Source organism: Pteropus medius, unplaced genomic scaffold (genome assembly GCF_902729225.1).
Source record: "Pteropus medius unplaced genomic scaffold, Ma_sr-lr_union100, whole genome shotgun sequence".
In the NCBI taxonomy this organism is placed as follows: Eukaryota; Metazoa; Chordata; class Mammalia; order Chiroptera; family Pteropodidae; genus Pteropus; species Pteropus medius.
In genome coordinates this window covers 3,804,993-3,818,544 of record NW_024340701.1, presented here as the reverse complement: position 1 = coordinate 3,818,544, position 13,552 = coordinate 3,804,993, and positions in this window count along the sequence as shown.

The window sequence follows — 13,552 nt, the reverse complement described above, 5'->3', positions numbered from 1 at the left end:
CACTAGCTGCTGAGAAAGCTCTGAGCCCCCGTGGCACGTAAAGTCCTGGCCCCCGCTTTTCCCTAACCGCTGTCACCCTCTGCAAGACTCCTTTTCCTTGTCCCCACGAACACACACACACGTGCACGCGCACACTCTCACCTCCAGAGGAGGAGCGGAGCAGAGTCTTGGAATCCTGGAGCTGCGAGGAACTTCAGAAGTCAGTGTTCAAGTTCTTGCTTGTGTAGAGGAGAAACTGAGGCCCAGAGAGGGAAAGGTTGCACAGGCCAGAAGAGGCAGAGCTGGGCCTAGATTCCGGTTTCTGAGGAGGAGTCAGTTCTCTGCAGTTGGTCTGCTCTGTGGGAGGAGACGCGGGAGGAGGGAGCCTGCTATTATCCTTGCAAAGCAGCCTCACGTGCTCCCACCTCCAACCCACCCAGGTGTCATCTTCCCTTTTCCTACGGTGCAAGAAACAGAGGCCCAGGAAGAGACACTTTTATTCCAAGCCACAGAACAGGGCCAGAATTCATATCTTCTGGGTCCACAGTCCTGCCCCATGCTGTGACAAATGCAAACTCCTGAAAGAGACACAGAGCTCCCCGGGGACAGGGAACACCATCTGCCCCGAGACCCAGGCAGCCTGCTTTCTAGTCCCAGCTGCACGTCTCACTGACCTGCAGGGTGATCGAGGGCAGGTTGCCTGAGCTTGGTGTCCGTGGTTGGCATGGCCTGTGCCCTGCCCACCTCTCAGTGCCAGCTGAGTGCACTTCCTCCTACCCTCGTCACCAGAAGGGCCTGCCCTGGCCCTCAGGAATCTACTGCCCATGTACCCTGCCCCCTAACCCCATCCTCACAGATGCTGAGGCTGAGTCCCAACCCTTGCACAGTTTATCTCACCCTAAATCAGCAGGTTCAGGCCCACAGCAGCCACTCCCATGTGTTGGCTAATCAGGAAATTTAGCATCCAAAGAGACCAGAGAGTGCCAGGAAGGGAGCACCCAGAGGCTTTGAAACCACCAGAGTAGATAAAGCCTGTGCGCGCACGGCCAAGCCTTGCATATCAGTGAGCCCTGAGCCCCCTACTCAGGGCCTGTCTATTGTTGCTTTACTTCGAGCAACTGCGTTTGTGCTCCAGCTCAGGGCAAATTAGAAAGAACAACTGAGCAGCAGGAAGGAGGCCGCTAGAAGGCCACAGGGATGGAGAAGAAGGGGAAATGGCCCACCTGAGAGCGGGAACCAGAGGGAGAAGTCTTAACCTTTAAGTGAAGATAGAAGCGTTGAATGATATATGGCACTGAGAGATTTAATTTTGGAATAACATCGGAGTCGAGACTGTGTCTTCAGAGTTAAAGTGCCAGCAGGGGTGGCTGTGGCTTAACAGTACCCAAGAAACACACAAAACAGCCTCAGTTTTAGTCCGAAGGTACAGGAAGAGCTACACTCCGCAGAAGTCCCTTAAGTCCGTGAGTTGAGAAAGTTGCTTTTAGGATCTCGCTGTGAGATGCGCATGGAATAGAGTGTGGATCAGAATCCTCCTCGTGCTACTGCACCGCCCCCCGCACCGCCCCACCCCGCGGTTCCGGACCAGCCGTGCTCCCCTCTCCTCCAGTTCTTCGTCCATGCTGTGTCCTTCACCCCCATCCTTTCTCGGAAGGCTTCTCCGACCCCCCAACCTGGAGAATGTCTACTACCCCAACCTACCCCATTTATCTACTGACGGTACCTGTTGATTTGGAGCATGTCTCCCAAAGACATGAGCAGGGACCTGAGTGCCTCGTTCATTTTCGTGTGCCCAGAGGCTAGAGCAAAGTCAGTGCTTACACAAAGGAGGACATTTTTAATAGACTGTGTGGGAGTGAGTGCAGTGGGCAGCGGGCAGGGGCGGGCAGGTGCTCCAGGCAGAGGGAACAGCAGGAACACAGCAGAGGCATGTAAGCAGGCGTAATGTGAGGTGAGAATGAGGAAGTTGGCACAGTAGTTTAAAAATGAGCACCTGGCTGAGAGGATGGAGAAGAGAGGGTTGTGGCTGTCCCTACTGAACTGGCAGCGTGCAGACCTTTGCAGCTCCCTCATTCCTGGAGTCCCTGCCCTGACCCTGGTGCCAGGGCCCAGGATCTTCCATGTTGGATACCCTTCTCCCTTGGTGGTGCTCCCCCTCAGCTCCCAGTGCCTGCAGGTGCTCATCCCTGCCACGGAGCCCTGAGTGAAGAGCAGCCTGCGGTTTGTTCCAACTCCAAAGGAATCGACATTGTAAGCAGGATAGGTAGGGTAGGCAGCCTTTGGTAAAGGGAAGGAAGCACTGGTGGTGAGATCTTGAGCACAAGGCATAAAATGCTGGTGATACGAAATGAGCCTCAGCCCCTGGAGCCCACGAATTCTCACCGTGGATCTGAGTTTTCCATGTGGAAGAATCCCCTCTCATGCTGTGCCTGGGCATTCCTCTGTCTCCTTCAGCATCCTGGGTCCACGAAGAAATCTGAGAAGGTTCGGCTGTACCTCTGACAGGACTCACCCTGGCTCCTGGTGATGCAGGGCAGGGCAAATGTCCGCTAGCAGCGGGGGAGACCAAGTCCTGCACGAGAGAAGAAGAGGGTCCTTTGAAGGAGAGTGTAGAAAGAATTTGACACACACGCCAAAGTTAGAGTCAAAAGGAAAGTTTGTTAGAAAAGGGGCGATACTCCACAGACAGAGTGTGGTCTCCTCTCAGAGGCAGAGTGTGAGAGGGACCAAGAGAGACAAGGAAAGACAATGAGTAGACAATAAAGAGGCGAGGCAGTGAGAGAGACAGAGTAAAGGCACGGAGAGGGACCCTGAGTGTTCAGGGAATTCAGTTTATAGATTATTCTTTGGTTCCTGTGAGTTACAGTTTAAAAGACTTTGTTTACCCATTTCCTTTGATATGGACTTACAGTGAGGAAGGGGAAGGGGCAGAGTATGTAGTGCTAAAAGTCAGCTGGCTGGCACTTCCCAGCCTTTAATCCTTAGGTTTCCCACGGTTGTGGCCATAGGGAATGACTCTTGGTTCCTGTTTCCCCGGTACAGGTGTGGGGAATGGGTCGTTAGCAATCCCAGCAGAACTCTTCCTCTGTTCTGCAGGTGTCCGCCTGGCCTGGCTGCAGGGCTGATCAGCACATTGCAGTCTCTGAATGTAGCCTGATTAACATTTTAATTCTTTTGCCTCCTCCCTGCATTACTTGCAAGTTCTTGCTGAAAAATCACTCTCACCCATCTCCTGCTGAGAACTTCCTCTTGCAGAACAATGAAGGGTAAAAACTAATATTTATTAGTATGTGCCAGATGTATTGGGGAGGTCACATCCCAAATACAATCGCAATTCTTATACTGATTGTGTGAGTGGACTTCATTATTCCCATTTTGTAAGTGAAGAAGCTGCTGCTCATTGGTGATGTTCCATAACTATAGCTTCTTTGGGTTTTGAATTCAGGCCTGACTCACTATAAAATCTGTGGCACACCACCTGTCTCTTTCTTTAATCCTCTGTCTACGGAGAGACAGCACAGAGGTGTATGCTTGCAGTGGTAGAGTAGAAATCAGCTCTGTTTTGCCCTTTCCAAAGTGGGCTCTGAGCAAAGCACAAAGATAGCTGGGCTGGGGATGGGAACCCCAGTGGGTTCTGGGTTCTGGTAATAAAGACCTTGTCAGATCTCTCTCCTGTCACCTCAGCCTTCCGTCACCCTTCCTTCCCCGCGGCCTCTGCCCTGTCCCCTACAATACTCTAGCTTTCAGGTGATGCTATTTTTTTTTAATCTCCTTGTATTCCTCTCAGTTCAAATCCAAATGCAATTCTATGTAATTGATCCCAGTCATTTACTGAGCACACTCCGTGCCAGGCCCTTTTGTCAGGGCTGTCTGTCCCATTGCATAACCCCAGGGGATGTCATTCCCCAAGAATACGATGTCAGTGGTGCCTCTGGCATTGTGGAAGGCAGAGGCTGTGCTCTCTGCTTTGAGAGATAGAGGTAACAAGACCTGGTTCTGGAAGAGAAAATCGCATTGTCCTTGGAGGCTGGCAGACGCACTCACTTCTTGGTGCCTCCCCTGCCCCCAGCCACCAAAGTGCTAAGGCATCGGGAATTCTCCCAGGTCCAGCTTGCACAGTGGGGAAGTATGGGAGCCCCATGTAGGCAGGATGGATGCTTAATTCCAAGAAGAAAGGATTACTATATAGGAGAATAAGGTTGAGGAAGATGGCGACAGAGACTCGAGGATGGAGCAAATAGAGGAAAGGAAAGGAAGAGAATTTCACACCCTAATTACTAGAAACTTATCCCTGCAGACCCGGCTGACCCCTGCCTGTGCAGCCTGGCCTTGGACAAAACCTCCCGGGCCCAGTATCCCAGCGTCTCAGCCTCAGGCTCTGGGCGGCAGCTCCCCAGTCTTGTGTGGCCGCCTCTGACAGCCCAAGTCAAAACCTTAGATGAGCCCTGGCTTCTCCTCCGGGTAAGGTGATAGGGAGGCCCTGAGCTCCCACCCCAGCCCACTGCGCCTTGAGTTCTGAAGGGCAGTACCTGCCTTTGTTACCGGTGCTGTCCTGGAGAACAGAGAACTTGTTCTGGACTCAGGGTTCTCGAGGACCCTAGGGTCACTTGGAGGATCACAGCCCAGAGTTAGCTGCAGTGGCTAGCCCTTCCCCCATGTACTTGGGCAAACAGGTTTCTCAAGCCAGGAGGAGGGGCGGGGCTGACACTAAAAACTTGGCCATTGTTTGGAGCTTAGAAAAAAGTGCTTGGCGTTGAGCCACTGCTCATGCACAGGTGTGACTGGCATATGCGCGCACACAAGTGTGCACACACATGACTAGAAGCTTGTCTAGGAAATGCTGTGGAATAGTGGCGAATACCCAGAATTTTGAGTCAGACTTGCTCGTTTAGGGTCCTTTGATCACCAGTGTATGAGAGTACCTGACATCCAATGTCTTCTCTGCAGATGTCACTTTTATGAGAAACCAGAGTTCTATCCAAGAGTGAACAGCTGAGCCCCATGGCAGCAGGCAAAAGAGGAGATAGGTCTGGCCAAGGAGTGAGAAGAGCTGTGCTTCTATTGCTGGAATGTTGATGATCTTCGAACATGGGTCCGTGTGTCTCTGTGTCACTGTGAGCCCGTTTCCTCGTCTGTGAACTGGGATGTCTGGGGTCGTTTCTAATGACCTTAGAGATCTAAAGTGCTGTCCCCTCCAGCCTGTTGGTTCTAAGGATTGTGGAGGATGTGGGATCCAGCTGGAGCTGCAATTGAAAAGCAGAAGAAGAGTGAGGACTCAAAGTCCACAGGCCTTAAAGTCAGCCGCCCCTGGGACCCAAGCCCACCCTGGCGCTCACCAATCATGTGAGGTTGGCCTGCTTATGTTCCCTGTCTCAGCCTCAGTTTCCTTGCATGTGAAATGTGATTAAAAGAAAATTTACCACACAGGGTCATCTTGAGGTAGAAGTTAAGTGTGTGTGCAACACAGAGCGCCGGCCTGGCACAGTAATGCTCTGTCACTAGGCCTTAGTGTTCTATTATTATTATGTGGGTAAGAAGGTGTGTGACTCTGCACTGGTGTTCACCCTGAACAGTCAAGCCATTTGGAGTCTTCCTTCGTCCTGACAAGTTCCAGAGCCCAGAGAGGTCCCAAGTGGGGTTGGTGGTGGGCGGTGCAGGGGTAGGGAGGGTATTGGCTTCATGCCTGAGTCAATACCACCCCATTTTGTCACGTCCTTTTCAGAAAGCAGAGCTGTTGGCTACCCCAACCAGGCTTTAGTGAGCTCTCCAACTAGCATCTGGCCCTTGCTGGGAGGAAAATAAACAAGCCCAAGGAGTTGGTTAAGGAGAGGCAGAGGAGCCTGGGATTAGCAACTGGAGACAGAGCCCGGAACCTGGGCTCATGGTCCTGTCCACCACCCCGTTCCACCCCATAACATGTCTTTTTCTAGATTCTGGGTTGTATGACACCCCACGCATGCCTGTGTTTTCCCATTATAACTCCTAGCCCTTATGCTCAAATTGCTTGTCTGTTTTCCCTGCTAATGGTGGACCCTAGAAGGCAGGGGCTTTTTCAAGTTCATTGCTGAACCTAGCAAGTGGCATGTGGCCTGGCACCCAGTAGATCTTTGCTATATTTTCATTAAATAAATGAATGATATATACTACATTAGTTTCCTTCTTTCCTCTGAAAGCTCTTAGTAAACTATAAAACTCAAATCCATTGAGATTGTCCTTAGCAGAACCACATATCTTAGTCAAGATTATGTCTGGCTATAATACACATCCAAGTTAAACAAGTAGCTTAAACAAGCAAGATTTTTTTTTTTTTTTAATGTAAAAATTTGAGGTGGATACGACTAGGAAGATAGTTCACAATTTTTAAAAGAGACTTCAACTCATCTACCACTTCATATACTTACCCCTTTTTTAGTGAGAATGTTTACTGTCTACTCTCTTAGTAAATTTCAAATATACAATACAGTATTTTTAACTATAGTCACATGCTGTACATTATACACTCAGAACTCATTTATCTTATAACTGAAAATTTGCACCCTTTGACAAACCTCTCCCCGTCGTCTCCATTTATTCCCTGGCAGCAACCAATTCTACTCTTTGTTTCTGTGAGTTTGACTTTTTCGTTGTTGTCATTCCACATATAAGTGACACTATACAGTATTTGCCTTTCTCTGTCTGGCTTATTACACTTGGCATAATGCACTGAAGGTTCATCCATGTTGTTGCAAATAGCAAGATTTCCTTTTCTTTTAAGGTTGAATATACATATATATAATCCATTCATCCATTGAGAGACTCAAGTTGTTTATATGTCTTGGCTATTGTAAATAATGTTGCAATGAACATGAAAGTACAGATATCTCTTTGAGATACAGATTTTTGTGCCCAACGTATAATCGGTATGTCATATAGTGGTTCTATTTTTCAGTTTTTGAGAACGTGTATGCTGTTTTTCATAATGGCTGTATCAATTTACATTTCTAGCAATAGTGTACAAGTGTTCCCTTTTCTCCATATTCTCACCCACATTTGTTGTCTTGTTTTTTTAATAGACATCCTAATAGGTATGAAATAATATCTCATGGTGGTTTGGATTTGCATTTCTCTGATGACTAGTGATGTTGAAGATCTTTTTTAGGTACCCAATGGGCATTTATTTGTTTTCTTTGGAAAACGTGTATTCAGATCCTTTGTCCATTTTTAATTGGATGATGATGATGGTGATGATGATGATGATTATTTTGCTATTGAGTCATAAGAGTTCTTTATATATTTTGGATATTAACTCTTTATTCTAAATGGTTTTCAAATATTTTCCCCCATTACATAAATTGCCTTTTCATATTGTTGAGAGTTTCATTTGCTGTGCAGAAACTGTTTAGTTTGATGTGGTTCCATTTGTTTATTTTTGATTTTGTTGCCTATGGTTTTGGTGTCAGAGTAAAAATGACAAATGTCAAGGGGCTTTTCTCTTATGTTGTATTGTTTTCGATCTTACCTTTAAGTGGTTAATACATTTTGAGTTGATTTTGGGGTATGGTGTAAGAAAAAAGTCTATTTCACTCTTTTTTTTTAAGTCGAACAGTGTTTTATTTTTTAAATATTTTATTTTCAATTATGGTTGACATACAATATTATATTAGTTTCGGATGTACAACACAGTTATTAGACATTCATATATCTTACAAAAAGTGATCACCCTGATATGTCTAGTACCCATCTGACACCATACATAGCTATTACAATATTATTGACTGTATTCCCTAGGCTGTATCTTACACCCCCCATGACTGTTTTTATAACTGGTAATTTGTACATCTTAATCCTTTCCCCTTTGCACCCATTTTCCCAGCCCCCCTCCTGTCTAGCAACCATCAAAATGTTCTCTGTATCTATGAGTCTGTTTCTATTTTGTTTGTTTGTTTATTTTGGTTTTTAGATTTCTCATGTAAGCAAAATCATATGATATTTGTCTTTCTTGGTCTGACTTATTTCACTTAGCATAATTCCCTCTATCTTCATCCATGTTGTTATAAATGGCCAGATTTCATTCTTTTTTATAGCTAATATTCCATTGTATACATGTACCACATCTTCTTTTCCCATTCATTTATCGATGGACACTTAGGTTGCTTCCATATTTTGGCTATTGTAAGTAATGCTGCAGTGAACATAAGAGTGCATACGTCTTTTCAAATTAGTGATTTGGATTTCTTCAGATAAATTCCCAGAGTGGAATTGCTGGGTCATATGGTAGTACGATTTTTAATTTTGGGGGGAACCTCCATACTGCTTTCCATAGTGGTTGTACCAATTTACGATCTCAAAAACAGTGCACGAGGGTTCCATTTTCACCACAATACTTTTTTTTGTTGATTTATTAATGATAGCCATTCTGACAGATGTGAGGTGATATCTCATTATGGTTTTGATTTGCATTTCCCTGACAATTAGTGATGTTGAGCATCTTTTCATATGTCTGTTGGCCATCTGCGTGTCCTCTTTGGAGAAATATCTATTCAAATCCTCTGCCTATTTTTTAATCAGATTGTTTTTTGTGTTTGTGTGTTAAATTATATGAGTTCATTATATAATTTGGATATTAACTGTTTATCGGTTGTATCATTCGTGAATATTGTCTCTCAGTAGATTGTCTTTTCATTTTGTTAATGATTTCCTTTGCCGTAACTCTTTAGTTTGATATAGTCTCATTTATTTATTTTTTTCTTCTGTTTCCCTTGCTTGAGGAGACATATCCACAAGAAAATTACTAAGAGCAACATCATATTGTTTACTGCCTATGTTTTCTTCTGGGAATTTTATGGTTTCAGTTCTTACATTTAAGTTTTTAATTTAATTTGAATTTATTCTTGTATATGGTGTAAGAAAGTGATCCAGTCTCATCCTTTTGTATGTGTCTGTCTTGTTATCCAATTTGTTCATAGCAGTCTCATGATCCTTTGTACTTCTGTGGTAACATCTCTTCTTTCATTTCTGATTTTATTTATGTGAGTCTTCTCTTTTTTTCTTGATGAGTCTAGCTAAAGGTGTGTTAATTTTGTTTATCTTTTCAGAAAACCAACTCTTGGCTTCATTGATCTTGTCTTTACAGTCTCCTATTTATTTATGTTCTGATAATTATTTATTTCCATTTTATAACTTTGATCTTAGTTTGTTCTTCTTTTTCTAGTTACTTGAGGTATAGAGTTAGATTGTATATTTGAGCTCTTTCTTTTTTTTCTTAATGTAGACATTTATCACTAAGAATTATTTACTGTGAATATGCAATATCAAGAGATGGACAGAAGGTGGTGCTCCTTCCTACTGCATGGCCTTTGCACGTTGTCCTCACCTCTTGCTTTGTGCTCTCATACATTTATGTTCTTCCCATGAGCTCCAGAGAGCCGGGATTGGTCTGATTTTGCTCATCATATTATTGTCAACATAATGCCAGCCAGACGCATAGTCAATATGTAGTTATGGAAAGAATGACTAAATTATCTTTCTAGAGCGAAAGATCTTCATGCTATTCCTTCTGGAAAAGTATGTAATCGTGATCTTTCATTGCTTCTCCCTTTTAATTTCTCAGAGTGGGATTTGGTGGGGCGAAATCTTAAATCATGACTAGGAGGGCTTTGGCATTGGCAAGGGGCCAATGAGGAGGTGGGGGAGGGGTAAAGGTTTTTGTAATACAACTGGGAGAGGGAGAAATTTCTCCTGCTTATTCTGACAAGCCTTCTGCTTTGCCAATGGATATGCTCTTCCTTTGGGGCCACCCTGGGTTCCAGTAATTTTATCCTAATGAATGGAATCATTGATTCATGCAGAAGCCCAAAAAATGTTCCCATTATGAGACAAAGTAATAGATATTTATGAGAAAGGAAAGGGGAACAATTATATGAATAGAAGGAAGGCAATTCTATTGGTGCAGATAACATAGTAACGCTAACTCTAAACATAGCTTTTAATTTTCTATCCAATAGTCATTAGTCCAGTAATCATAACTACTTTTTTGTTATTTTTGCAAGTTTTGTGGTGCAAGGCTGCTTAGGCCCAGTCCAAAGATTATTTTGCCCTGTTTTAACATTTCAAAGTTTTGAGGCATAAGACGTGCAAGGTAGATCTTGCACTTAGGTGTCTGCATTGTATAAGAGTATGGGGCTCCGTCCTTGGATCCCCACAAAAGATCTGCTTGGAGGTCCCACACTCGAAGAAGGAAGACAGTGGACGGAAAGTAGCAAACAGAAGCAATTATATTAAGTAAAGCAGGCAAAGTAAGGTACACTTGGTAGAAAGTCCAGGCCTGCAGCCCAATAAAAACTGAGTGCTCTGAGAAATTGGGTGTCTGACTTTTCATGGGCCACAGAATTTCTTTGTTCTCCTTCTGTCCCTCCTACCTTGAATGGTGTGAATTCCCAGCTCCACTTTGGACCGCTTCCTTCTGGCCCGGGCATGTGCAGTGTGTGCCCGTAGATCTGAAGTCATACTCCTGCGCAGTGGGGGTTTCGAGGGTAGATGCGTGCTCACTTAACTAATTTTGCCCATACCAGTCATTCGGCCCCCAGAGTACATTCATATAATGGTCATCTGCAGTTAACTGACCAAGGGAGAGCAAAGGAGAGCAAGGGGGAGCACAAGGAAGTGAGGAGGCACCAGGCCCCGCCAGGTACTTTGTTGGGTATGTTCTGCTGAGCTGGTCTTGGGGCCTTGTTAACCCTTTATTGTCCCTCTCCCTCTGGCTGATATTTACCTGTCTACCCTGTCAGTTCCTCCGGCTCCATTTTAAAGTGACTGCATTCATGTTATTGTTTACGAGTTGAGCTTACGAATATTCATTATAACTTATTTACAACTATAGACCACTAGCTACATCTTAAGTGCTTAACAATATTGGGGTGGGGAGAGATGGTGGTGGTAGTTTTGAGGACTGGATTTTTCCCAACTCTTGAGGTTTACTTTCTTGTGAAAGGGGCTTTTGCTATTACTAGAATAATATCCTTGGCCTCTCTCTACCCCTTCACTTACTCCTCATCATACTTCCATGGTATAAATTTGGCATCAGGAAAGGAGTTTGTGTCCTGAAACGTCTCATCTATCTAAAGAATTGGCAACTGACAGAGAAAAATGTATTCTCAATTGCTTTCAGCTGTGGGGTAAGTTGAGCAGTGAAATCTCTGATTCTGTGGGAGTAGGCTATCACTGCCTGTAACAGGGCAGATAAATTAGCCAAATACTGGAGTTCATCATTAAATCGTCCACTCACCCATAAGCTAACTTTATCTTATACCAGTGATTTATAAAGATGATATCTTAAGCTACAGTCTTCCTTATTTTTTCATATTCTTTCTCAATTATTTCAGAACTTGGGCAATAAAAAAATAAAGTTATTAATTGGGCATGAGTTTGGGAACATGAGTTTTCTGGGAGTGAAGTCTGTGGTTTACCAGTTGTCCCACATGGACCTTGACAGGAAGAGGCCTGAAATTTGGTGCTTTGTGGAATAGCCTAATGAAGGTGGGAATAGGAGTGTCATAAAAGATTGCTGTTTCCTATCCATTGTGGAGATAGTCACAGACTTCTCTCTGGAGTCAACAGCCCACAAAGAACTTTGCTCTCAGTTGCCCTTGGGCATGTGGGAATCTCTAGTAGTGAAAGGCTCAAGTGATGGGTCTGGATAGGTCTGCCTGGTTCTTGGATTTAGTATTTAGAAATTCACTTGTCCATCGATATTAGGTGCATTTTCTCATACCAGGTGTTTTTTTTTTTAGTTTAGCGAAGGTTATTTTTGGTCTCTTGTGTCTCTTACTATTTAGTTTTATTTTCTCAATTAATTTAGAACTTACTTACATTTTTTGAAGAGTAAAATAAAGATTTTCATAATATAGGTTATGGAGTGTAAAAAAAAGGAAAGTAAAATTAAGGTGTTTCTCAATTCTTCAAAAAGCGTACCTCTGTATCGATAGTATCAGTATTACCTGGAAACTTCTTAGAAATTCAAATTATTGGACTCTGCCTAGACCCGTTGAACCAGAAACTCTGTGAGTAGAGCCCAGTGTTTGTGTTTTCACTTCTCTAATCACTATGCACACTAAAGTTTGAGAAACACCTGTCTTTAGCACACACACAATACTGGATGAAAATATACCAACATGATCGTAGTCATTTTCTTTGAGACATGGGGCTACTGGTGTGTCAGTGCGTGTATGTTTCAGTATAAGTTAATGTTAAAATAAATAATCGCATTTTTCAAATGTTTTTGTGAATTTCTTGGCTTATGTCCTATCAATAAATCTCATAAAGTGCAGCATCAATTCTTGATGTCATTTGGTGAACTATCAGCATTTAATTTATCAAAGCTAAGCAAGATTTTGGATATTTGTAGTTAATGAGAGTAATTTTTCCATTTAAGAATTTTTATTTTGAAATAATTACATATTTACAGGATTTGCAAAGATAGATCTAAAATAAATCAATTTTCGTATATTAACCATGTATCCTGCGAACTTGCTATAACTGCTTATCAGTTTCACAAGTTTGTTTTTGTTTTATTTTTGTGATTCTTTGGGATTTTCTTTATAGAGAATCTTTTTGTATACAAACAGCCTGTCATGTTTTACTGTTGCTTTGACCGATGTTTAAAAATAAAACTCTAGGATTTCCCCTAGTCAATATTTGTCTCTTTATTCTTTGTCTCTTTCTGACTCATACCTCAAGAATGGGCTCTTGCAATGATCAAGGAGATTCTAATGTAGTGTAGAGACACTACACTACAGTGTAAATATCCTTAGGAAAGGAAAGTTAGTGAGAAGTGGAAAATTTCCCATTCTGGGCTAACCGATTATCAACTGATTTCTTTCCGGACCCCTAAAACACTGAGGTAATCAGTGGAATCACTTATTTGTTTATAATCAAGGCATATTTTATTTAGTCATTTTTATTAAATTTATCGAGGTGACATTGGTTAATAAAATTATATAGTGTACAATTTCAAGTGTACAATTCAAAAATACATCCTATGTGTATTGCATTGTATGTTCACCACCCAAAGTCAAATCTCCTGTCACTATATTTTTGACCCTTTTTTATCCTTATCTACCTTTCTCCCTCCCCCCTTTCCCTTGTTTGTTGCTTTAAGTTTTATATCCCACATATGAGTGAAATCATATGGTCCTTAACTTTTTCTGTCTGACTTATTTCCCTTAGCAAGATTTTCTCAAGATCTACCCGTGTTGTTGCAAATGGCAGTATTTCATCTCTTCTTATGGCTGAGTAATATTCCATTGTATATATGTACCAAATTTTCTTTATCTAGTCGTCTATCAAAGGACACTCTGTTTTTTTCTTTGTCTCGGCTACTGTGAATAATGCTACAATGAACATTAGAGTGCATGTATCTTTATGGATAAATGTTTTCAAATTTTGGGGGTAGATACCCAGAAGAGTGATTGCTGGGTCATATGGTAATTCTATTCTTAATTTTTTGAGGAAACTTCATATTGTTATCCATAGTGGCTGCACCAATTCACATTCTCACCCTCACTGTATGAGGGTTCCTTTTCCCCCACAGCCTCTC